The 26,822-nt window shown below is 43.1% G+C and overlaps 1 long non-coding RNA gene across 5 annotated transcripts in view; it reads right to left on the reverse strand.

Moving 5' to 3' along the window:
- The window catches only part of LOC119565746, a 128,530-nt gene that overhangs the window by 95,203 nt on the left and 6,505 nt on the right, over positions 1-26,822 (reverse strand). For all 5 annotated transcript variants that reach the window (XR_006289383.1, XR_006289384.1, XR_005224582.1 and 2 more), the window contains exon 2: positions 10,992-11,043. This is a non-coding gene — a long non-coding RNA (uncharacterized LOC119565746). The remainder of the gene's footprint in view (positions 1-10,991; positions 11,044-26,822) is intronic.

Genomic DNA, 26,822 nt, shown 5'->3' on the forward strand with positions numbered 1-26,822 from the left:
AGGACAGTAATGTATGTGGATTCTGGCTTTAGCTACATTCTGTGGTGTGTGTGGGAGACATTATTCTGAATGAATGAATTCTGAATGAAATTTCCCAAGTATCATGAACTCTTGCAAAGATTTTTCTATAGAATTATTGGTTAGTTGATAACCTGTTTGTGGAATCATTTCTAAAGTAATTTCACAACTTTATTTATTTTTGATAAGTGACACTGGGTTTTTAGGTACACAGGGAGTTAAGGTACTATTTATGAAAGCTGGGTGGAAAGAAACAGTATTCTGAAATCTGATAACTGAAAAATGGGCAGAATGTCAAATTTAATCACATTTGTATTCACATGTTGTTGAGAGCAGATGCTGATTTATGATCTATCAACAGTCACCAGATTTTCTGACTGCTTTATATACATATGAATGGATGGACGGATGGATGGCTAGATAAACAGACAGTGAAATTATGTTGCAAATTACATGGCACCAGACCCAGTTACAACAGATATCTCATCCAACTGATATTAAAAATATGGCAGATTTTGTCAGAGCAGATATCTGGGAACTCTTCATTTTTTAATATGGGAATCTTTCAAAGGAAGATGTATCCCTTTGACTATCCAGTGTTCAAAACTACCATTCAGCAATCCCTGTTTGGATAGAATACATTACCTATATGCTATCAAAGACTGGAGGTAGGGAGCGTTATAATTTTTATTTCATAATAATATCATGCAACAAGTCATCACACACAAAAATGTTGCATTAAAAGACCATCTCCCCCTAACAAATATACAAAACTTAGGAATACATATTATAGATGGGACGTAGCGAAAAGGATAAGACATCCAAAAGCGTGTATGTGGTGGAGAGAGAGAGAGAGAGAGAGAAAAGCTGAGCATGCAGGGAAAGATAAAGACAGCAGTTGAAATAACAATGAATAAAATGTATTTCTCCTCTTTAATGTATTTACACAGCGATACAAATGGAAATGACCAAAGCACACCACCGAAGGCTGGTGTGGATTGCACAGCCCTGATCTTGTTAACTGATCTGCACTCAGTGCTCTAGAGAAAAACAACTCGAAATGCCACTGTTAATGTGCTAATGGGATAAAGATTAATTAATAATCTAACAAGTTTATATACTAATAGAGAGGAAGAGCGTTCTCAGCAACAAAGCTAATAGAAAGGTGGCAGAGGCAACTGTCCCCACCCCAGCAGCCATTTAGGTGTATGTATGGCACCTTTTTCTAGCATACTATGCAATTGACAAAAGGAAGGGTATGACATGAATTTTCACACAGAGCTAAAGAGCAAGCCTGCCCTGCACTCACCTGGATTGTGGGGTTGTCATCTTGTGCACTATTTTGCAGTGCCACACACTCAAATTTGGCCCAGCTGATACTCTGTCATGACAGAGGGATGCCCGGGCCAAACCTGAATGGCGCTGCCACCCTGTGCATCAGATTGCAACACCTGGAGGGGAAGCCAGGCCCAGCCCCCTGGGACAGGAGCCGTGCTGCCAGGTGAGTGTCAGGCAGGCTCACTTCCCATCCCATCTCCAATGAAAGGCTCAGTTGCAAAACCTGGCTCCACCACTGGTCGGTCTTGTGATTATGGCACTGGACTTGGGCTCAGGAGAGCTGAATTCTATCCCTGTCTGTGACACTGAATTCTTGTCTAACCTGGGGGAAGTCACATGGGGCCCAATTCTCTAGTGTTCGGCACCCACAGTTGAAGGGAGCGTGTCTAAAGAGCTCAGCTCCCACTTAAGTACCTAAATAAGGGCCAGTTTTTGAGAAGTGCCAGCACCTAGCAGTTCCCATTGTGGCACTTATAGCCATATTTTTAATGGAGCTTAATGCATTGGGTGCTAAGTTCTATCAAAAACCTGACCCCTAATTTCTCAGTACACTAGTTTCATGATGTGTTAAAAGAGGATGATAATACCTCCTTACTTCACAATTATGAATGGCACTTCAATGCTGTGATAATGGAATCCCATAAATTAATAAAATATAAAATTTGTACTGAATTCACCCAGAACTAAGTTATTAGGACTCATTTCTGCAGGCTTCGTGTGAGTAGTTCCAGTGAAGTCAGTGGGACTGTTCACATACATAAGTTTTGCTCATGTTTCTGACTGTTGCAGGATCAGACTCTAAGACTGAATAAAAACTGAATATGTTTCCATCGCTCTACAGAAAGAGGACTGAAGCAATAAGAATAACACAGTCCCCTTCAAGCCTCCCACTCATCTTCCTTTTCCGCCATTTGACAAACTTCTGACTGCTAACGTGCCCACATTTCTCAATTTATTTTCATGAGGCATTTTGCTGTGATAATTTTGTGGATTTAAAAATAGGTTGATTCTACTTTTGAATGACTTATAAATCTTAGTCCTTTACAAATGTAGATCCAGAAATAAAGACTTAAGCTTGTAAAGAAAGCTGCTAGTGAGAAGAAAAGGAGGAATGTTTTCTCAAAGGTTATTTAAATTTGTATTTTGGCCAGATCTGGTGTAAGTTAGTGTCGTTCCACTGAAAACAATGACACTATACTGATTTACATCCAGTGGGGATCTGGCCTAGAGTAGTTTAGTTTAATATAAAATCGTCACTTCAAAAGAATGCAGTCATATAAAGAAACAGATAGCAGTTGCTACCAGATCATCCTTGAAAGAATTTTATATGGAATTTGTGTCTCAATCATGTTGGAAAACAGACTAATTTCTTGCACTTTCGACATGCCATTGTTGTGCATATTTCTTCTGCCAATTTTAATGTAAACTGCCCATCAGCCACTCTCTCACATTAGTCTAGTAAGCTTATATACCCTGAGCATCCTAGACCTTGTATGTCTGAGCTGTAAAAAGCATTCTTAAAACTTCCATGCTAGCTTTGTGCCGCCTGTCCCTGGGTCTTTAAATCAGGATCTGTTCAGGGGGATTAGCACCTAAAGGAGATGCGAAGTGTCCCCATTCATTTCAACGCACTGTTGACTCTGAAGCACAATGTTGATGATGATATATAATCACCAGTGCTAACTATTTCACTGGTGACCATTTTAGTAGAAGCATTTAGGTACTGGGTCAATTTAGAAGGCCAAATGGGTGGACAAACTGAAGCTTAGCGAACTGAGAGAAAGAGCAATCTGTTTGAAAAATCTACTCCTTCCCTGGAAATAGGAAGCCCTGAGACACAAAACAGGGGCCCAGTCTACACTTAAAATTTACATCAATGAAGCTATGGAACTCAGGGTTGTGAAAAATCCAGACCCCTGAGCCCTGTAGCGATATTGACCTAACCCTGGTGTACACACAGCTAGGTCAATGGAAGAATGCTACCATCAACCTAGCTACCGTTGCTAAGGGAGGCAGTGTTCCTACAACAATGGAAAAAACTCTTCCATTGATGTGGGCTGTCTACACACGACAGGGTTATGCTGCTGGCATAGCTACAGTGCCGGAGCTATGCCTCTATACTCCCCATAGCAAAGACATAGTTGGAGACTTTCAGCGGGAAAAAGCTCAGGAAGCAACAGCAGCAGCCAGCTCTTTGCCATGGGACAGGAGCCCAGCAATAGAGACATTATTTTTTAATTTGATGAGTCTCAAAGTGGGGCAGATTAGAATTTGAAAGGTCATTCAGAAGCTAAAAGGAAAAATCACCACACGACCAATTTACAGCTGGGCTAAAGATCTAACATTATATCAGTTATAGCTGTACTCTGCTGGAAAAGTGGACATGGCAAGAAAAACACATTGAGGCCATCTGCTGGTCAGTAAATATTTGTATTCAACCATTGTCTGGCTCCAATTGAGCAAACTAACCACTATGATTTGAGGTTAGACCAAAGTCCAGTACCTCCCATGCAGAGGAGTTAACCTTGTATACACACAGGACTGCACCCTAAGAGCAACATTAGAAAATAGGGCAGGGGACTGTTTAAAGCCATACAACAGTCAAGCCATGGCAGGAACTTCAGCAACTGGGAAGCAGAGATTCAGTTTAGCAATGGAGGTGGATGGACTTAGCTGGAATTGAAGTGTTTCAAGAATCAGCGCTACGTTGAGTTTATTAACTAGAAAACGCCTTTGCCCATCGGCAGAGAATGCGAGGCTCCAGTCTGGGCCTAAGATTCTCACAGTGGCACCAGCAGCCAGAGGGGTGAGAGTCAGACAGTGGCAGCAGTAGGATGTGCAGGAATCAGGCATTTATTTATATTTATAAAAACATGCTTAACAACCTCTTGGCACATGTAAAAAGAGTTACAGGAAAAACATATACCCGATATTACACACTGCACTAGCCAGATCAAAAACCGCTACAGCCTCTGTATTCATCCAGGCTAATACATCCCCACCCCTACCCCCGGCTATTACCCCTTTTACTCCATCCACCCTTCAAAAGCCTGGGCTAGAGGGGCAATCCTTGCAACTGGCCCAGAAAGACAGCAGCTTCGAGCTCCGTCAGAGTACTGAATATCCAAGTCAAATGCTCCTCATTGAAAATACGCTGTTCCCAGACCTCTTCCAAGTAAAGCAGGGGGCTGCTAGGTCAAAATCCTGTGCTGACCTCAGCTGCTCAGAATGGCATAAACAGAGAGGCAGCCTCTACCTTTATGAGTAAAATCAAAATCTTAAATAAAGCAGGTAAACATATTAGACAGGGGTCAGCAACCTTCGACATGCAGCCCATCAGGGTAATCCGCTGGCAGGCTGTGAGACATTTTGCTTATGTTGACAGTCTGCAAGCACGGCACCCTGCAGCTCCCAATGGCCACAGTTTGCCATTCCCAGCCAATGGGAGCTGCGGGAAGCTGCGGCCAGTATGTCCCTGCGGCTCGCACTGCTTCCTGCAGCTCCCATTGGCCAGGAACGGCAAACTGCGGCCACCGAAGCTGCTGGGGAGTGTGCCTGTGGACGGTCAAAGTAAGCAAAATGTCTCACGGCCCGCCAGCAGATTATCCTGATGGGCCGCGTGCTGAAGGTTGCCGACCCCTGATATTAAAATCAGGGCAGACCATGGAGCATAGGTGCCATTTTGTCCCTTCAAGTAGGGTGACCAGATAGTGAGTGTGAAAAATCGGGATGGGGGTGGTGGGTAATAGGAGCCTATATAAGACAAGCCCCAAATATCGGGACTGTCCCTATAAAATTGAGACATCTGGTCACCCTGCCTTCAAGCAACACCATTAGGCAAGCAAACATCTACATTCTGCAGTTCTACAGTTTCCACATGGCCTTCAAATGTAGCTTTGTGTAGCATACACTGCAGTAATCAGATCTGGAGGCGCCAGAGGCACAGATCACTGTGAGGAAGTCCATAACTAAAGGAAAAAGCATACAACCTTCTTGCAAAGCACAGATAGGTGGTACAAGGAGCTTTGTTACTGGGGCATTCCAGAGCAAATGAAGATCTAACAAGCCCCCGGGTTACACACCTGACTAACAAGAGGCAGAATTTTTCCATCAATTGAAGGAGTAGATGTGTTTTCCTCCATTTGTTTCCCCCATCCTGCTAGCATAAACTCAGTCTTATCCAGACTGAGCTTCAGCCATATTGCTGTAGTCACCCTCGCATACATGCTGAATGAGTAGGGATGACCAAATAGGACTTTACGGCACACAAGGGAGCCCTCAGGGCTGATAAAAAGTTGCCTAAAGCTGCTGTGTGCTTCCTCCCTTAAACAAAAGGAGTCGCCAAAGAGCAGTTCCATCTCTCCCCTTTAGGATCTGCACTGAGCCCCAGTAAGAGATTACTGATAGATGGTTGGGCCGGAAAAATCAGCGTGGCCACTTGATTTTCATCCATTGCTGGAGAACACTGTCATCCAACAAGACTACTGCAGCTCTGTGCCACACCCTGCCCTAAAACCAGATTGCCAGGGAACAAAATTATCTAAGGACTCTAGATTTGTTAAAGATGCCTTTCTCAGCAGTCGTCCTTAAGAGATACATTGGCTCTGATTTTCCTAGGTGAAACAATGGGAATTGGAGGTGCTCAGCCTCTGAAAACCAGGCCCTAAGTGTCACTCTAAAATGAAGGCCTGCATAATTAATAGGTATTTTTGAAAGTCTTAGGCCAGCCTTTTTGAGTTGCCCCTATACCTTGCTCCAAGCAGAATACAGAATTGATATTTAAAGAAAAAACCCAGAATTTTCATTTAGATTAAAAATATTTTCTTTTTTTTAAAAAGAGCTTTGTACAGATTTGAATTTATAAATTTGCTAGCATTGATTCAGTAGGAGTGGATAACATCTGACAAACACTCAGTTTATTCTTTCCATGTTTGTCTGAATGTGAGTCATGTGATCTGTCAGTCAAAATAGCATCTGGGGGTTTAGGAACATCTGAGGGATTAGGACTAGCACATTTACCAAACAATGGATGTTTAACATGTCTGAAATCTCTATACAAGACACTAGTCTAGAAATGCAGTTGTATTTTCCAGTACTGCTTTCTAGCCATCTTCCTGCAAAGGAAGGAGCTAATTTATAATCCCATCAGACAGGAGTTTTACCTGGTAGCAAATTGTATGACTCACAGACAGCTAGCAAGGATGAGTCCTGAAAACTCGACTGATCTCCCTATATATAAAGAGGTTTACAGGAGGAATAGTGAATGTAAAAAACACCCCCAGTATCCTGTACAATCTTAACACATCATTACTTTAGTATGAACAAGAGCCATTGTAGAAGGCCAAAGCAATCACTGATGTAACTACAGTTACTGCCTAAATCGGTTCACAGCTCGCGGATGTGTTGTCTACTAGTCTTGCTTTCCCCGCTATTCCACTACTCTCTGCCAGTGACCTACTGTCAGAGTAGTGATGAGATTTTAGTTTAACTCTGAAACTTTTTGAAATCCTGGTGGAATAATCATGCTTTTACTTCTCCTGTTCTGTAGTTTCTAAGAGTATTTAGTGCTCATAAAAATATCAAACTGGAAGCATCAATGGCTGAAATTCTCCATCGAGTTTCAAATTATGTGGTTAGTGTTATTGTATTGCAAATGGTTTTGTTGCCCTGCTCCACTAGGGAGCACCTTCAGGGTGGAGAGGGCAGTTCAGTTGTCATGCTCAGTCCTTGGCCTCTCTGCTGAGATTTCCAACCGAGGTGCTAACAGATATCATTGATGGTTGAGTTTCTATGATACAGAAAGCTACTTGCTGGGCTGAAACTTATTTCTCATGGTATGGTACAGAACAGCTACCAGATTTAATGTCATGACATACAGGTCTCAAACCCAGCTCTGCCGGGTTCATGGGAGTGGCCATGCACCACCTCTCCAGCTGGCAGCCTGCTGACAGCTGCTTACGTGGGACCCCTGAAGCCCAGCCCCAATGTGATGCTCTGCCCCAAGGTCCAATTGGCAGAATCCCAGAGCCCCTGATTTGCCTTATGGTCCTAGTTAAGCCAGCAGCAGGAACAGGAAGCTGTCTGAACAACTGGGCTCCTGTTTGTTCTGGCTTGATTTCCTGGCATCCTGACTTGGTGTGACTCCTGGCATCTGACTTGTGGTTCAGATCTCCAGTTTCTCTCCTGCCTCTGACCCCTGGCATCATGACCCAGCCTGACTCATGGTTCTGATCTCCTGGTATCTTTACCCAGCCAAATCTTGACTCCTGTCTCATGACTATGGACTCTGGTGCTGTCTACTAGGTCCGACTGCTCACAGCACAGCTGTGACATTGGCGGTCTTGGGCAATATTTAAACAGGGACAAAGAAATGAAAAAATTCTGAAATAAAGTGGTTCCAATAGGACTGGATCATTCAGGGGCTGGGTACGAGGAGGCATAATGCACATTTCTTATCCAGGGCTGGCTATAGGTTTTTTGCTGCCCCAAGCAAAAAATTTGCCGCCCTAAGCTCCAAGAGCGCAACTGCCCAAGCCAAAAAAAGAAAAAAGAAAAAGGGTGACCGGAATGCCGCCCCTGGAATTGTGCCGACCCAAGCATGTGCTTGCTTTGCTGGCACCTAGAGCCGGTCCTGTTCTTATCCCAAACATCGAAACCTCTTGCGTCTGTAAAACTGGGATAAGTCAGGTGAAACCCCAATGAACCAATATTTCTGATGTGAAGGCCTCCTTCATAGTCACTTTTCAACAGAAGTAGTTTGCTATTTCACAATTTCAGCAGTGCTATTATTGATAGAACTTCTCCAGTTTCAAATAGATAAAGCAAGCAGAAAAAATACTTCGGAGGGCTGGGGCAGGTGGAAGTCTCCTTTATAAGAAAGCCAAAAAGATCATAAACATGAAACTTTTATCCCTTCATGTCACCTTTAGAGAACAAAAGTAGAATACATTTTGCAAGTTGCCTAAAGAAGAAACAAGAACCAAAACAGGCTAAAATAATAATTTTTAAAAGGTAAATAAAACCACTATCAAATTGAGCAATATCAAAACGGTCAATTTCAACTCTCAAATTTACCTCTACCCTGTAGCTAACTTCCCCACTGTATAAACTGATATCCTGGAGTTAAAATATATGCTGCGCAAAGTGGCATCCTGGATTTAAGCCCTACACTATATAAACTGATATCATGGAGTTAAAATTGCAGAAGCTGGTACAAAGGTTCTTCACTGTGTAAACTGAAATAATTATACTGACAAGCACTTAGTATTTTTAGTATCACCAGGCACATCAAATCAAACAGAAAATAGTTCTGAAACTTTCTGACAGTGATCCATTATACTGGGGCCTTGTCTACAGTAGGATTTCAGTATAACTGTGCCAGTGTACCTGCTCCAGTGCAAACCCCCAGCGGAAATAGATTGTACTGGTGCAGTGAGGTTTGGAAGAGTAAAATTTACTCTGGTTTGAAACTGTGGAGTAAGATGCACCACTGCAAATGAACCAGTGTACACTCCAGTGGTGGAAAACGTGTTGCATTGTGCACTCTATCTGTACCAGGGCCTAATTTTTCTGTTGCCCTGCCCTCGGGTACGCTAGTTTGAAGTAAAATGCTCCCAAATAAGAAAGGTAACATTTATGCAGTGGAGCAACTGTGCTGCTGACTGAAATCCCATTGTAAATGAGGCCTAATACAGTTCAAAGTATGGAATCTCAGCTCAACTGAAATCAGTGGCTGTTCAATGGGGCCAGAATGGATTTTGCCATAAAATCCTTCAGCTCATTTTTTCCTGTTTTCCCCATTTTTTGTAAAGACTGCCTTTAATCTGTAAATAATATTTGTTTATCCTCACTCTCACTTTTTTTACCTACAATAATGGGTTAGGTTTTTTTTAATTTTGATGTTTTAAAACATAACCTTTAATTAAATTCTCCTCTTGGGTTTTCTACCCTGAATGAGTTTACAGTTCCAGTTGTACCTATCCTTCTAAAACATACTCCATTTGCACCATGCACAACAACTCTTTTGTGACAGACTGAAAAGAAACAGCAGGGATTAATTTGTGACAAGAGCTCATGAGGAGAGATTGAGACTTGAGGAAAGAGCATGTATCTGTAGGACTGCAAAGGGTCAACTCATCACTTGGCAACTCCTCAGGCCAGGGATGGCATGACAGCTCTCTTCCCACCTGGGGTCTGCAGCCCTGGCAGCTCTGCCTCTGCAATAACCTGCCTCTTCCTGTAACTTGGACCTCCAGCCAAGTAACTGCAAAATCTCTCCCTTTCTGGGATTGTCCTTAAATGGGGGCTGGGGGGAGAATACCTCCTTCTCAGGGCATATGGGAATCAGACCCTCTCTTCCTCAGAGCAGGGTCTTCGGCAGTGGTTGTTGGAAAGATCCTACCTTCCCTCAGCCCTTTTCTCAGGAGCTGAGGATTGAAGGTCTGTTCTCTTCTTTGGTCTACCCAGTGATGAGCTGCCAAAATCTGAAGAACTGGTTCCTTCAGTTGCTCTGGGTCTTCGGCGGCATGTCCCTCATTCACTCCGGGTCTTCGGCGGCACTGAGGGACCCGCAGCCGAAGTGCCGCTGAAGACCAGGAGCAAGTGAAGGACCCGCAGCCCAAGTGCCGCCGAAGATCCGGAGTGCCGCCGGCTGAGTAAAAAGGGATTCTCAAGGGGAGCCTCCCCAGCCGGGAGCCCAGGCGGGCAGGACAGGATGGTCCTGCGGGCCAGATGTGGCCCGCGGGCTGGAGTCTGCCCACCCTTTAACAACCAGTTCTAAACCGGCTTCTAAATGTAACAACCAGGTTGCGCGAACCGGTGCGAACCGGCTCCAGCTCACGACTGGGTCTACCCCCAAGTGAGCTGTTCTGCTTCCCTTTGAACTCCTCCTCCAGCCTGTGCATGTCTTGTGGGTATGGCGGGGTGCAGCTGGCTGAGCCCAGAGCAGCTCCTTATCCCCTTGTTTGTCCAGTATGGGGTTTGTAAACCCCATTACAAGGACACCAAATTTCCAATTTCCAGTCTGTGTGACTGAAAAAGGAGGCCAGTCAACCACCATATGATGTGTGACAGAAGAGACATTGTATTGTATTTCTTACCTTTCCTCTATCTTTAAAACAACATCACATCAATTTGAGCTACAGAAATGATCATTTGCTAATGGAGAGAAAAAGAAATAAAGAATGGTGGTGAAATTAAATTATTCTAGGTTGTTCTTCACTCAAAATATTTGTGGCCTTGTCTCAAATGCAATAGTGATATGTGTCTCACTCTTGAATTAAAAAAAGAGTGAGAGAATCCAGTAAGAATATAGATTTGGTAGATGACTAATTATATGCTAATCAGAAAAACTACACTAGGTTTCACTTGATAACTAACCAGTTACAACATCTGACTGTTTGTTTCCTTTTTGACATGGTATTACAGCAGATGGTGCCTGGCATTCTAATGACAAAAGACTAACTTCCCTCATGAAGTGTGATTACTTTTGAAGGATCAATTCTTCTGTGTAAGCATTAGGGGGCCAATAAAGAACACAGGGCCGGGAACAAGAATGATTTACAATTGGACTTAATCTATTTGAAAAATTCTAGGAACCACATTTTAAAAACCCCCAAAATCTCATCAACCAGCACCTGAATTTCCTCAGTGCCATCTGTCTGCAGCATTAAATGAAGCCCAGGAGACCTGGAGAGAGAGGAGAAGCAAAGTTTTAATGATTAACCTAACCTCCTTGTCAGAGTGGATAGCCTGATAAATGAGACCTTGGTTGCCAGTTATCCCATACCTAGTCGCTAATGTTGTAGAAAAGATTTAAACCAACAGGAATTCCATCTCTATGTGCATAACAGAATAAACTCTCCCAGGACAAGCTTCACAGATTCTGTGTGCAAAATGGAATTTACTCAGCTCTCCACAGATTCATGGTAAATACACGTCCTGTAATTTTATCCCCAAGAACAACTATATCTGATTTCTTAACTGAAGTGTTAAGCAGTTCGAAGCAGGTGTATCTGGTATTACTAACTGCCAAGGATAATGAAATACCATCAGCACACAAAGAATGCCAGAACTTCACAGGAGCACTGATTCTGGGTCCTGACTCAGAAAGATGTTTATGCATTTGACTGTGTTGAAGTGCTTAAAGTTAGGCATATGTCTAAATATTTACCTGGCTGAATCAGGGCTCTAGAGTTGAAGGAAATACTAGCTTCCATTTTACAAATAGATATGTGTGAAAACTGGTATTTTCATGAAGATTCACAAATTTGATACACAATAAAGTTTGGCCATATCTAATCAATTACAAACAGTTTTTCTGGGCAGCAATCTCAAGCCTGGATTTTATGAATTTGCCTATGGTAGAAAGTTATCATTTCTGGAGAGAAACTGTCATTTTTCAGCAAAAACAGGTTTTTGTGGGGAAAGGAAAGTTTTCCACCTGTATAAAAATACCATTATTTTTAACCTGCTGCTTTTCAGTCACTCATAACTTTCCATAGGTTTCAACTCTGGCTGAATTTTTTGAAAAGTTTAAGAGTTCATCCATTTGGGAATTATGAGAAGAATGGGAAAAATGCACTTTTCCCATTAGAAATAATTGTACCTCCTATTGAGGATCTCATAGTGATTTATAATCATTAATATATTAGTTCCCACTTCATTTTCTGAGGTAGTAGGTGAGGATTAATACTTCCATTTTACAGATGAGGAAATTGAGACCCAAGGCATAATGAGGACTCTGGATATGAGTCAACAATGTGCCCTTGTTGCCAAGAAGGCCAATGGCATTTTGGGATGTATAAGTAGGGGTATAGCCAGCAGTTCAAGGGACGTGATCATTCCCCTCGATTCGACATTGGTGAGGCCTCATCTAGAGTACAGTTTCCAGTTTGGGGCCCCACACTAAAAGAAGGATGTGGAAAAATTGGAAAGAGTCCAGCGGAGGGCAACAAAAATGATTAGGGGACTGGAACACATGACTTATGAGGAGAGGCTGAGAGAACTGGGATTGTTTAGTCTGTGGAAGAGAAGAATGAGGGGGGATTTGATAGCTGCTTTCAACTACCTGAAAGGGGGTTCCAAAGAGGATGGATCTAGACCGTTCTCAGTGGTAGCAGATAACAGAACGAGGAGTAATGGTCTCAAGTTGCAGTGGGGGAGGTTTAGGTTGGATATTAGGAAAAACTTTTTCACCAGGAGGGTGGTGAAACACTGGAATGCATTACCTAGGGAGGTGATGGAATCTCCATCCTTAGAAGTTTTTGAGGTCAGGCTTGACAAAGGCCTGGCTGGGATGATTTAGTTGGGGATTGGTCCTGCTTTGAGCAGGGAGTTGGACTAGATGACCTCCTGAGGTCCCTTCCAACCCTGATATTCTATGATTCTATGAATTCTTCAGTGCCTTGAGCCATTTACACTTCTGTAAAGTGAGTGTGAAATGGTAGTGCTTTACACCCACCTTGGTGCATATGTTCTGGTGACAGACTACCTGTGGTTCAGGACTGTGAAGAATTAGCCCCTCAGAAATGTTCAAAAATTGGCAAGACCATACAGTAATTCAGTGATAGTGTCAGGATTAGAACTCAAGGGTTCCTGGCTCACAGTCCTGTAAAAAAAACCCCACTATCTATCTAGGTACCTATGGCTCCCATCACTATAATGATGGATTACCCCGCAATCATCAATGGATTCTAAGATCACAACAGATTTGTGAGATTCAGAATTACTTTCTCTATTTTTACAGACAGAAAATTGATATACAGGGTATGTTAAGTGACAGGCCAACGTCTCTTGGGAAGTCAGTGGCTGAGCTGGGAACTGAAGCCATGTTTCCTGAAGTGCAGTGCCCTTTTAGCTAGACCATTTTCCTGTCACCTGTGGTCCACATGTACATCCCTGACAAAATAGGAGAATTCCAATAACATGCATGAAGCTGTTAAATAAGACAAGACGTAACTCCAATATCTGCAGTAACCCCATTAGCCACTTTCTCCCAACCTAATACACTATTATTGTTTATCAGTGTCTTTTGTTTATTACCCTAACGTCTGGTTTCAGTCCAGTTTCATATCTAAACTCATCTGAATTAATGCTGACTGTAAAATTTCACAAGCTACTGTATCAAATGGTTTACTAAAAATCCAACTGTACAAAATTTTATATCACTGTCGTCATCTATTAATATTTCAATCAAGTTTGTGTGGCATGATCTTTTTTTCTTTTTTGATAACTCAAGCTGCTTATTGCAACTGGTTATGTTATCCTCTGGATGGTTTAATTTTCTCCTATTAGGGTGAAGGTGATAAGATGGTTGTAATGGCCATTGCTGATCCAGAACGATTTGTGCTAAAGTCTCAGTGGGAAGGCAGAGGTATTCAGTTTCTCTGATATGTGATTCGTGAGCTACAAAGCCCAGCAGCCTGGCTGGAGGATCAGGCTGTGATGGGTTCCCCCAGGGTGCCACTTGGAACTGAGGTACCAGTGAGCCCGCCTGACCACTAGCCTGGGCTCCCTTTCACACTGTGGTGCTGTGATAAGTTATCAAGGTCTCCAAGCTTTCTCTTTCACCAGCATACGCACAGATAGGGACACACCCCACTGCAGCTTCACACACAGATGCTGAGATCAGCTCTGCATGGGAAGGCTCAGCTAAGGCACCTCCCAGTTGCATGCCACACACCCCTCTGGAGTGTAAACCCAAAATTATACCGTCTTGCACTGCACAGGAAACTGTACAGTGTAAACTCAGAAAATTCACCCCCTCCCTCAGTGTGGAGAGAGATATGCAACAGCTTTCTGCCCCAAGTTATAATTTCCAAACACACTGGTTTTACACAAAAGAAAACAAGTTTCTTAACTACAAAAGATAAATGTTAAGTGATTATAAATTATAGCAAACAGATCAAATCCGATTACCTTAGTAAATAAATAAAACCACAAACTGCACTTAACACACTAGATAGGTAGGATATGAATTAGCAAAGTCTCATCCTGAATGATAAACAGGCTGGCAGATTCTTAAGGCATAAGTTGCCTTGGCTTTCCCAGGTTTTCATACATAGGCTCAAAATCCCTCTAGCCTGGAACTATCACTTCCCACAGTTCAGTCCTTGCCCCTCAGGTGTTTCCAGGTGTGTTGTTGTAGGGAGAGTGAGGTACTATCATTATGTCATTTTGCCCCTTTTATATCTTCTTCGCACTTGCTGGAAAGCTCTTTTGCTGTGACCTGAGTCAAACAGTTCCCATTGTGTAGTGCTATCTCCGAGAGGTTTCTATTGTACACAGTTCCTGGGGTAATCCTTGTGCTTGTGTGCATTTCCTCAATAAGCCATTAACATTGTCTGGGCTTTTTACTGTTGTACCTGAAAGGCTGCTTGCGGGTGTTTTCAACCTCACAAGATGTTTCAGTAACACATACATAGCTAAACTTCATAACTTCACATACAACGGTAGCACATACAACCCAATGAGATATTAATGTCTAGCAGATCAAGACTTTTAGAATGATATCTCACAAGGCATACTTTATACAAAACATATCCTAATTACATGATAGTGGTGAATATTGGGGTGCTAGGGAGTCACATAGGCCTTTGCAGATTTAAACTACAGTAAATGGTGGATTCTCTGTAACTTGAAGTCTCTAAACCATGATTTGAGGACTTCAGTAACTCAGCCAGAGGTTAGGGGTCTATTACAGGAGTGGGTGAGGTTCTGTGGCCTGCAATGTGCAGGAGGTCAGACTACATGACTATGATGGTCCCTTCGGACCTTAAAGTCTATGAGCAGTGTTTATTGTAATGTTAAATATGATCACATTCCATCCTAGATATATCTTCATTTTAAACGGTTGGCAGGCTTATATGTAAAGCAGTGATACTCAGACCTCAATGGTTTAGGAGCCAAATCAGTGATCAGCATTACCCAAAAGAGCCACAGTAGTGTGAATTCATTGTTTCATTTACTATAATTCTCACAGCAAAATGACTGATCAAGTATTATTATTTTATCTGCTACAGTTGGTTAATAACATAGTAAGAGCATCATGGCTGGTTAATAACTTAGATTGGTTAATAATTAAATCACACAGTGTTTTAATATGTGCTGCAAAGAGTCGGAGGAGACACATTAAAGAGCCACTTGTGGCTTGCGAGCCTCAGTCTGAGTATCACTGCTGTAAAGGGTCAGATTCTCAGGCACTCAACATACAAGCAGGGGCAAAGGTAGCTTTTCACCACTTTTTCCAAACTCCCTGATCCCCAGGAATTCTGGGGTTGTTCTGCCAGGAGGGGGCCATTATAGTGGTGGGGATTGCTGGAGTACAGCATGCTCTGGACACAATTTCCTCCAGCTCATGGCTTGCTGTCTATACTGGAAGAGCCAGGAACTACTGATGTAGAGCCATGCTGGCTCTTTCCCAACTGAAGATACCTCATGCTGCCTACTTAGGGAAATTTTAAGTCCCCTCTGTGTCAGAAGTAGGACTGAGGAATTGGCCCAAAGTCTTTAAAATGCTGTGGGGTCCTTTAGGATGAAAGAAGCTTTATAAAAATGACCTACTTAACCTGGGGCTAATATATCTGCCTTCTATTACTCTCCTGTAGCCATCTGGCCCGACCCTGTCACAGGGCACTTTCATGGAACTTTGTGACTTGCTTTCCCCTGCCCTGAAGCACAAGAATACCAAGATGAGAGCAGCCCTCACAGTTCACAAGTGAGTGGCAATAGCCCTGTGGAAGCTTGCAATGCCAGACAGCTACCGGTCAGTCAGTAATCAATTTGGAGAGGGCAAATCTACTGTGGGGGTTGCTGTGATGCAAGTAGCCAATGCAGTCATTGAGCTACTGCTATCAAAGGTAGTGACTGTGGGAAATGTGCAGGTCATAGTGGATGGCTTTGCTGCAATGGGATTCCCTAACTGTGGTTGCGCTATAGACAGAACACATATCCCTATCTTGGCACCGGACCACCAAGGCAGCCAGTACATAAACCGCAAGGGGTACTTTTCAATGGTGCTGCAAGCACTGGTGGATCACAAGGGACGTTTCACCAACATCAACGTGGGATGGCCGGGAAAGGTTCATGACGCTCGCATCTTCAGGAACTCTGGTCTGCTTAAACAGCTGCAGGAAGGGATTTACTTCCCAGACCAGAAAATAACTGTTGGGGATGTTGAAATGCCTATAGTTATCCTTGGGGACCCAGCCTACCCTTAATGCCCTGGCTCATGAAGCAGTACACAGGCATCCTGGACAGTAGTAAGGAGCTGTTCAACTATAGGCTGAGCAAGTGCAGAATGGTGGTAGAGTGTGCATTTGGACGTTTAAAGGGTTGCTGGTGCAGTTTACTGACTCGCTCAGACCTCAGCGAAACCAATATTCCCATTGTTATTGCTGCTTGCTGTGTGCTCCACAATCTCTGTGAGAGTAAGGGGGAGATGTTTATGGCGGGGTGGGAGGTTGAGGCAAATTGCCTGGCCACTGAATACACGCAGCCAGACACCAGGGCAGTTAGAAGAGCACAGCAGAAAGCACTGCGCATCAGAGAAGCTTTGAAAACCAGTTTCATGACTGGCCAGGGGACTGTGTGACACTTCTGTTTGTTTCTCCTTGATGAAAACCAGCCCCCTTGGTTGACTCTAAATTCCCTGTAAGCCACCCTCCCTCCCACCTTCAATCACAGCTTGCTTGCAAAGAAAATAAAGTCACTATCATTTAAAAAACATGTATTCTTTATTAATTGATTATAAAAATAGGGAGATAACTCACAAGGTAGCCCGGGTGGGGTGTGGAAGGAGGGTAGGAGGGAAGGAAAAAGCCACTTTAAAACTTGTTGAATGACAGCCTTCTGTTGCTTGGGCTGTCCACTGGGGTGGAGTGGTTGCCTCCCCGGACCCTCCCCGCCCCCACGTTCTTGGGCGTTTGGGTGAGGAGGCGATGGAATTTGGGGAGGAGGGAGGGCGGTTAAACAGGGGCTGCAGCGGCAGTTTGTGATCCTGCTGCCATTCATGAACCTCCACCAGACGCCAGAGCATGTCCATTTGATCCCGCAGTAGCCCCAGCGTTGCCTCATGCCTCCTCTCCTCACGTTCATCGGCCACTTTCCTGTACTTTGCTATTGTGTCCCTCCACACAGTCTGCTGAGCTCTGTCAGTGCCGGACGACTGCATGAGCTCAGAGAACATTTAATCGCGCATGCGTTTTTTTCGCCGCCTTATCTGAAATAGCCTTTGGGACAGAAGAGGGAGGCTTGAAACATTTGCAGCTGCTGGAGGAAAAAAAGGGAGTGAAGTATTTAAAAAGATACATTTTACAGAACAATGGCTATACTCTTTCACGATGAACAACACTATTCACATTACATAGCACATGTGATTTTGGTACAAGGTAGCATTTTGCATCTTATATTGAGTGCCTGTGGCTTTGGTGTTAGAGATCACACACGCAGTGCCGGGCATCAGAATTCGGCGTGCAGGCAGCCATGGTAAGCCGTAGTCTTTCAGCTTCTGTTGAGTTAGCCATTTAGTGCTGCAGTTTTCCTGTTAATGTGCAGCAGCAGAAACCAAACTAACCCCCCACCATCCAATTCTCTGGGATGATTGCTTTGCCCATCACCCCACCGCGTGACTGGTATCAGAGAAGATCCCTGCTAGCCAAACGCGAACAGCTCAGTGCCAATGGCCCCCCTCCCCACCGCGTGCCTAACTACGGGGAGGATTTCTTTTCAGCCACAGGCAAACAGCCCAGTAGGAACAGCCACCTCTGAATGTCCCCTTAATTAAATTCCCCTATTTCAACCAGGTTACCATGAATGATATCACTCTCCTGAGGATAACACAGAGAGATAAAGAATGGATGTTGCTGGAATGCCAGCAAACACCGGAACCGTATGCTGCCAGGCTTTGTCATGCAGTGATACCAGATTACTTGCTACTAGCATGGCGTGGTAAAGTGTCCTACCATGGAGGACAGAATAAGGCTGCTCTCCCCAGAAACCTTCTGCTAAGGCTTTTGGAGTACCTCCAAGAGAGCTTCATGGAGATGTCCCTGGAGGATTTCCACTCCATCCCCAGACACATTAACAGACTTTTCCAGTAGCTGTACTGGCCACGAATGCATCCCAAGTCCTCAGGCCTACTTAATCATTAAAAAACACTTGCTTTTATAACATGTATAATATTTTAAAAGGTACACTCACTAGAGGTCCCTTCTCTGGCTTCCTTGGGTTGGGAGGGTATTTCAGTCAGGATGATAAAAAGATCCTGGCTGTCAGGGAGAACGGTGTGCTGTGTGCTCTTCTCAAGCTTGTCCTCCTCCTCATCTTCCCCGTCCGCAAAATCCTCAGGCATGGCAGAGAGTACCTCATCATCGGAGTCCATGGACAGGGGTGGGGTAGTGGTGGTGGCCCCCCCCTAAAATTGCATGCAGCTCGGCATAGAGCAGCATGTCTGGGGCTCTGTCCTGGAGTGTCTGTTTGATTCTTTGGTTTTCTGGTACACTTGTCTGAGTTCCTTAAGTTTCATGCGGTACTGTGTTGTGTCCCTGCTGCAACCTCTTTCCCTCATGGTCTCGGAGATTTTTTGAAATGTTTTGGCATTTCATCTTTTGGAACATAGTTCTGATAGCATGGATTCCTCTCCCCGTACAGCGATCAGATTCAATACCTCCCGTTCCGTCCATGCTGGAGCTCTTTTTCGATTCTGGGACTGCATGGTCACCTATGCTGATGAGCTCGCCTGGCCAAACAGGAAATGAGATTCAAAAGTTCCCGGGGCTTTTCCTGTACACCTGGCCAGCGCATCTGAGTTCAGAGTGCGGTCACAATGGTGCACTGTGCCGGATGCCAATACCTTCGAATTGCGTGCACACTAACCCTAATTCGAAACGACGATGTCAATTTCAGCGCTAATCCCCTCGTTGGGGAGGAGTACAGAAATCGGTTTTAAGAGCCCTTTATGTAAAAAAACATGGCTTCGTTGTGTGGACGGCTATAGGGTTAATTCGATTTAAAGCTGCTAAATCCAACAAACTCGTAGTGTAGACCAGGCCTTCCCCTCTGCTCGCCTGTCAGCAGTGGATACACCTGCATGCAGAAGTTTTGAACTGGCTTGATACATTTTTGGCTGTTATCCTTATGTCAAAATAATTTCAGTGCTCCTGTCAAGTTTTCTAGATGCTTGTTCTAACAGGTTTGAACAGCGCAATTTGTTACACAGTACGCCCCATTTCCAACAGTACAATCATTCTTTGGCCAATACAAATGGATACACATTCACTTTCCCTTGAAAACACTGTCTGTGGAACTCTGTATCATGTGTTGAGTTTTTGTTTTTTAATGTACTCATGTCTAGAGCTGGGAATAATTTTTCTGAGGAACCTTTTTTTCTTTTTGGCTGAAAAATGAAGATTTGGGTTGACTGAAACATTTTGCACATTTGTGTCAAATTCACCAAATTGTTTTGGTCAGAAGGCAACAAACCAACCAAACACCCCCATCCCCCCAAATACTGACAATGTTTCATTTACACATTTTTGAAAGCAAGTGTTTTGACTTTTCCATTTGAAATTATCTCACTGAAATTTTATTGAACATTTTTAAAAGAAAGGTTAAAAAAGCCTAAAAAATGAAAAGAAGCATTTCTTGTTGGGTTGAACACAATGTTTTGTTTGACCAAAATAAAATCCCCCCCCCCCCCAATATTTTGGTTCAGCTGCTGAACTGAAAAATCTGTTTTTTCTACAGCTCTCCTCATGACCACATACTTGAGACTAAATCCTACAGTTCTTGCTCAGGTAAAATACACACTGTTGTCAATTTACTTACAAAACTCCCACTGAAGTCCTGGATTTTCTATGGATATTATGTACAGTCTTGGTAGGCAATGAAGTTTCAAACACCCAGCATCTAAACTTCATTTTTAAAGAAGTTTAAAAAAATCACTTTGGTTAGTGCTAACCTGAAGCCCCACCAAGATTCCTCTTTCATTCTTTGTGGAGAACAGATGATTATACTTAAATTGTAAGCATCTTGAAGCAGTGATCCTATCTTCCTTGAACAGCATTCTGAACAGCACTGTCAGTGTTCAGCAAATAACGTCCAAAGCCTCATTAGGCTTAATCTGGACATTTGCTCTGTTCATTATGAATACCCCAAGGTGTATTATGCATCCAATATTCACTTCTAATGGAAGGTGACCATTACAGTTCAGGTTGACGAGAACAGTGATCACCACATAAGCAGGGGCAAAAGTAGTTTTGCACCACTTTTTTACATTCCCACATTCCTGATCCCAGGAATGCTAGGGGCTGCTTCAGCCACTAGGGGGCCATTATGCTGGTGGGGATTGCTGGAGTATAGTACACACTGGGAACATTTTCCTTCTTCCTTGGCAACCCCACCACAAGATGGGCTTGTGTAGGAAAAGACATTTTAGATGGGTGGTTCCCAGTTCATCCTCTATGGAGCACTGGTGGCCCACAGAGCACTTGACTGTGGTCTGTGAGAGCTGACTGGCCACATGGTGCTGACTGTCTCCTCTGCCTTGCTTCTAGCTGCTAAATTGAATTAAAAGAAACAAAGAGCACATCAAATCCTTTCCTAATCCTACTTTTCCAGGTAACTACTTGCTATAGTTGCCACAGGAATCGTATGATTGCGAATGGCGGGGAGGTAGTCCATGTTATCATGACTGGGAGGTTGCGCGGGCCACAAGACAATCTGTCTAATAAGATGCTAACACAGTGAGAAAGCTGCAGAACCCCTATTTTAGATGATATATGGTTCTCCATCCCTTTATGAGGCTAGAGTCTTTCCTATACTTCTCTATACTTCCCTGTACACTCCTCTATACTTCACTTTTAACCACCCCAAACACAAACTGCACATAATAAATTATAGGCTACATTGAGCCTTGAATGGACCTTTAAGCTCAGTATGGAGTAAGCCATAAGTGGGCAGGAAGCCCACACCACCCCAGAGAAGCCCTATGAAGGGATTATGACTCAGAGTCACAATTTCTCCTCTGCTCCTTTTTTTACCCTGCCAGGGTATCCAGGGGGAATGAGCAAAAGTTCTGCCCACTTCCTGCCCCAACCCAACCATTTGCTTGTAGAGGGGAGATACAGCCATGCTGAGGCTATGCTTCTTACAGGAACCAGACTGCACCATGAGCAGCCCTAATACAGCAGGACAGGTGGCCTATCTCCTCACATGGCTGTATTAGAACGAGTCAAAATCTAGCCAAATATTAGCTACAAATCTACCCTCTTTCCTTGGCCTGCCAATCATTTGTGAACTGTTCCTAATGTTCCTCAGCTCTGTTGATTATTGCAAGTATTTGGTGAATAGCTTGGGTGAATAATTTTCAAACCATGGGTTGTTTATGAATTGTTCACTGACTACTTGCTAGTCTGCTGTTGTGTTGTCGGTCATCTAAGTCACATGGTTTTATTTCTGCCACCTAACCTGGGCGACTGAATAGCAATCCACAAACACACTTCCAGAAGGAATATTTGGACACATCATTGTTCATGAAACTTTTGAGACTCATGAACACTTTCACAGATACTACCCCACAGATGTCTGAATAACATGAACAACGAACAAAATGGGCCCATGATTCATAGCAAGTGGAACTTAATGTTTTTATTCACAAAAATATAATCAAATCAATGTTTTATTTGTCAGCTAACTCCAGTTCCAAACAACTAGCCCTCAACCACTGGTGTCTTGTTTCTTTTCCCTTTTTCCCCTGTTTCTCTTGCTTCCTTTATTGCTTTTTACTGCTGAATGCAATAGGAAGACAGAGAAATGCCATCGAGGTGAGTTTAAGACCTTGCTTCGTCTGGCCAAAAAGGATTACAAAGAAATACCTTATGGTCACAGACGTTGACTTTTCCTTTTCCCTGGGGTTGCTCCATCCCTGCTCTGCCCCCACTCTGCCCCTTCCCCGAAGGCCCTGCTTTTGCTCTGCCTCCTCCCTCAAGGTCCCGACCTTGCTCTGCCTCTATCTGCCCCCACTCCGCCCCCTCCCTGAGGCCTCCACTCACCTGCGGCACTCTGCCCTCCCCCAAATCCCTCCCCGAGACTCTGAACAGCTGTTTGGTGGCAGTGCTGCCCCCTATCAGCTGTTTGGTGGTTGTGCCCCCCCCAGCAGCTGTTGGGTGGTGGTGGTGCTGCCCACCATTAGCTGATGAGCGAGGGAGGTGAATAATTGTGGTTGGTGGGTGTTGAGCACCCACAATTTTTTTTTGTTTGAGTGCTCCAGCCCCGGAGCACTGCCAGAGTCAGCACCTATACTTATGGCAGTAGAATAATTTTTTAAAAATCTATTTCTTGAACTCAAACTGAGGCAAAATATCAAGTGATGCAGAGTAAACCTTTCCTATCTTCACTTCAAAATTACATTCTGTCACACCATTCTACTGCCAAAATCTCTGGAGCATTTTTAAGGATGAATAGCTTGCAAAATGAGTTTTTTTCTACACTTATTTGACAATTTTAGTATTTTATTTCATTCCTAATAGTCCAACATAGTGAACACATTTTCTTTTTCCTTAACTCCGTTTTGCCTCCTAAGTTCATGTTGTATGTGGAACATAGTAAGACTAGGGTCATGAAGAATTGCTTCTCATTGACCACCTCCTCTTTGCATTTTCAATACTCTCTTTATCTTGTTTTTCTATTTTAGAAGTTGGTGACGAGCTTTTAGTGTTGAATCACAAACACTAAGTCACATGAGATGGATACTGCTACAGCAGAATAGGTTCAAAAGAATGATGTTTACTCTTATTTCTAACCTCAGTGGAATAGTTATGTTTAGGTTTCATCTGGTTCTTTCAACTCTTTCCAAATTTTAAAATAAAGGATCTTTATATTTAAAAATTGCATTGTTATTAGTATGATAGTATAATGTATCTCCTAGATTTGCAGATGATCTTCTGACGGATAGTCTGTTTCCCGGGGCAGGACTTTTGTTAACAGTCCAGTATAATGGAAAGAAACATATTTTTGCCCCTACACTTGAAAAGCAGCAGATTTTTGGACTTTGAAGGTTGGCTTCCAATTGGAGGAGAAATCAGTGATGTGGATCTTGGGATTATTGATGCAAATTGTTTATTTTAGACCTTGTATGTCACAACTTGGCTCTGTCCTCTTTTCTGGAGACCAGGCTGTTGTGAACAGACCCAACTGCTGGAGCCCATGTGCTTCAAAGCCCTGCTGGGTCTGGGTAGCAACCAATCCCTGTTCTAGTTCTGGGCCTCTCAAGCACAGTGTCAGGTACAGACCCTATGTCTGACACACAAGCTTTGCATGTTATTTATAATGGGCCAGATGCTGTGTGAACCTTATGAAGGCAAACAGGTGAGAGACTGCACCAGGAGCCACCCCCTTTAGCTCCTGGGCAGCACATAGGAACTTTTAAAACAACTGCAGTCCCTGGGCTCAAGGGAGGGAAGAGACAGTTCTCTTTGTGCACTCGAGGGAGCATTTTGTACCTCAAAGGGTGTAGGAGGAGTCATGCCCATGGTTCCCACTCCCTCTATACTAACCTACTGAGCAGGATGATACACTGAGCAGGATGGGGAACTATGCTCAAGGTGCCCTTCCCCCCAGGGTGGAGCAGCTCTGCATTGCCCCAGTGAAGGCTGACTGCCCATTAAACTCAAAGAACACAATGCTATTTGATATAGCACCCAATAACCAAATCCTTTTTAACTTTTGTGAATGTATGTGTAGTAGCGGGAGAGAGACTGGAGCACTGGATCTGATGCAAGATCTGAGGGCTGAACCACAGGCTGTGAACCAGTCAGACCATGTATTAAAACAGATGCTTCCAAGTTCACTGCCCCGTACGTGAACTTGGCAAAGTAGTTGTTACTGTTCTAGGCAATAGATACTTATGTAAATATATTCCAGCTAGTACAAATACATCCCAATCTAGTACAAGATAAGATGGTTTGACAGAACAATGCATAGGGATGTTTTGTCCTAGATATCAGGAACAAGGGGAGGTAACAAACGTCATAAAACACATAAGGTGGTGTGTAAGTTGTTTGTCTCAGCCTATAAAAGGCTTCCTATAAACCTGTGTGTGGCCTAGGGGACAGCAGACACTCCCACTGCTGATTGAACCACTCCTTGCCACTGGGCACTTATGTGTTAGTGCACCTGTAACCATAGAGCCAGAGTACTAAAACTGTGCCTTGAGGGCAATAAACCTGGCTGAGTGCCTTTGTCACTGTGCCTGTGGTCTTTCTTTACGAGTAACATTGAGGTCTGCTAAATCAGTAGGCTGCATTATCAGCTGTTAGTACTGATAACACTGGAGCTCCAAGGACAAAAGCACTGAGTAGCCTGACAATGACATTCCTGCTTTCAGCACCGAACAACAGCATGTACATGTATACCCCCCCTTCAACTACATCCAGTTCAGAGTATAGCATTATTTATGATTACTTAGTTCCAAAGATTCAGAGATTCTAATGCCAGAAGGGACTGTGGTCATCGAGTCTGACCTCCTGTACCACAAAGGCAATAAAACTACTATGAAATAATTCCTGTTTAAACTAGAGCATATTTTAGAAAAAAAGAACAAGATTTACTCCCTAGTAAATCATAGCTATTATTCCTTCCCCCATCTACACGGATAGGGTTTTGGTATGGGAAAGGCTTGCTGCTTCCAGCAGTCTATTCTGAAAGGGGCACCATTCTGTTGCTGCTGGTCCTCCATGATCAGTGGCTTTGCAGAGAGGTTCAGCAGGCTTGCTCTTAGATAAAACCATGTGGGTCTTTAGTATGCAAGGGTCCAGCAGCAGGGCATCATCTCATTAACTCTTATAGTCCCATATTCTGAATACTGCTGTGCTACTAATTTATATTAATGTAATATTCCTTCTGCAGTTCAAAGAATACAAGGACTGAGAGACTTCACAAGAGATGCTTGTATTAAAGCAGCACATTAGTTTCCACTGCCCTGAAGATGCTTTATGTTTTAGGGTAGATGGAGCATTTTGTCTTTTACAAAATGTTCTGCCTGAAAGGTGACAGGTTCAGGGAGGGAAACCCAGCTTTGTCCCAAGTCTGACAGCTGTACTAGCCAACTTAGAAGAAGTATTAGCTCCCATGAGGCTTGACAACATGCATGTAGTATCCAAGCTTGATCAAGAAAAACAGGACATCACTTGCTTATTATATTGAAAGCATGTTAATAAGATTTGGTCCGAATACATTTCATGTCATCAAAATATGCCCCTTAGTCAAAGTTGAAATGTTTTGTAGGGATGTATTGGTTTTGACAAAGTTGAGGATCTGGCCCATATAAATATATTCCCTCCCTAATATTCTAACAGAGTACTTTTTAATCACAAAATACTTTGATCTGTAAGAAGGACTTTCAGAAGAAGGTTTTGAATATGTTTGAAATTAGCTGTATACAATTTCTTAAAATCAACACACTTGAAGCAATGCAAAGTAATAGGAGAGACTTCAATACCAAGGCAGAATTAACTTTTTGTGGAGATCTGGCAAAAAAAGGAAATAGTCTGAATTTGTAAACTGATGAGCCAATTTCTCATAGCTTAGTATTATCACACCAAAGTAGCAGACAGGAACACAGATTAGAATGAGTCAGTGGTACATATGGCCTACAAATCAAAGCCAGTTAGTCTGAATGGTACAAACACATGTTCCAGATATTGTTATAAAGGAGAATGGTCTATAATCCCTCTTCTAAAGCATCAATCTTTTCCCTAAAAACTGCTTATTAACTGAGATGCAAAATACATAAACTATGCTAATAATGTAGTAACCAGAAGCTGAGAAAAAAATAAACCACCAAATGTTCATTTACATTAGGATCACAGCAGCATTCTGATAATTTAACCCCCTGTCCTCTGGAAAACTCTCTGTGTGGCATTATCCACAGTGAGTGAGGATACAGTAATTGAGATAATTCCAAAGACAAGTGAAAGTCTGTTCACTTCATCAAAGACCAGATAATAATCAGTTTGATGCACTGAGGGAATGAGATATGAGCTAGATAGAAATTTGGGGGTCAGTGAGTTACCTCAAACCATCGTGAAGTCTGAAGTTAGAAAGAACACATGGCTTCTCATGCTTTTGAAAGGAATGTTACACTGGACATGAAATATTACTTTAAATGATAAAAAGGGGATGGGTATTTTAGAAAAGGCTAGTGATCATACACAAGAAAGTACTGGAATAATAGGTACTTCATACCCACATTTGGAAATAACTATAATAAACTCCCATTTATTTTCCTTTCTTCTGTAATTTCTTTCCTTCCCCTCATAAGTCATGCATGCATGTGAAATTTCAGAATCCTTATTATCAGCAGAAACAGCTGGCCATTATAACAAGATTATTGTTTTAAGTGATATACTGAGTTTGAGTTGATGAATTAAGTTAACCATTTAAATGCTTTCGGATGTACAAACATACAT

This window comes from Chelonia mydas, chromosome 3, assembly GCF_015237465.2.
Source record: "Chelonia mydas isolate rCheMyd1 chromosome 3, rCheMyd1.pri.v2, whole genome shotgun sequence".
NCBI lineage: Eukaryota > Metazoa > Chordata > Testudines > Cheloniidae > Chelonia > Chelonia mydas.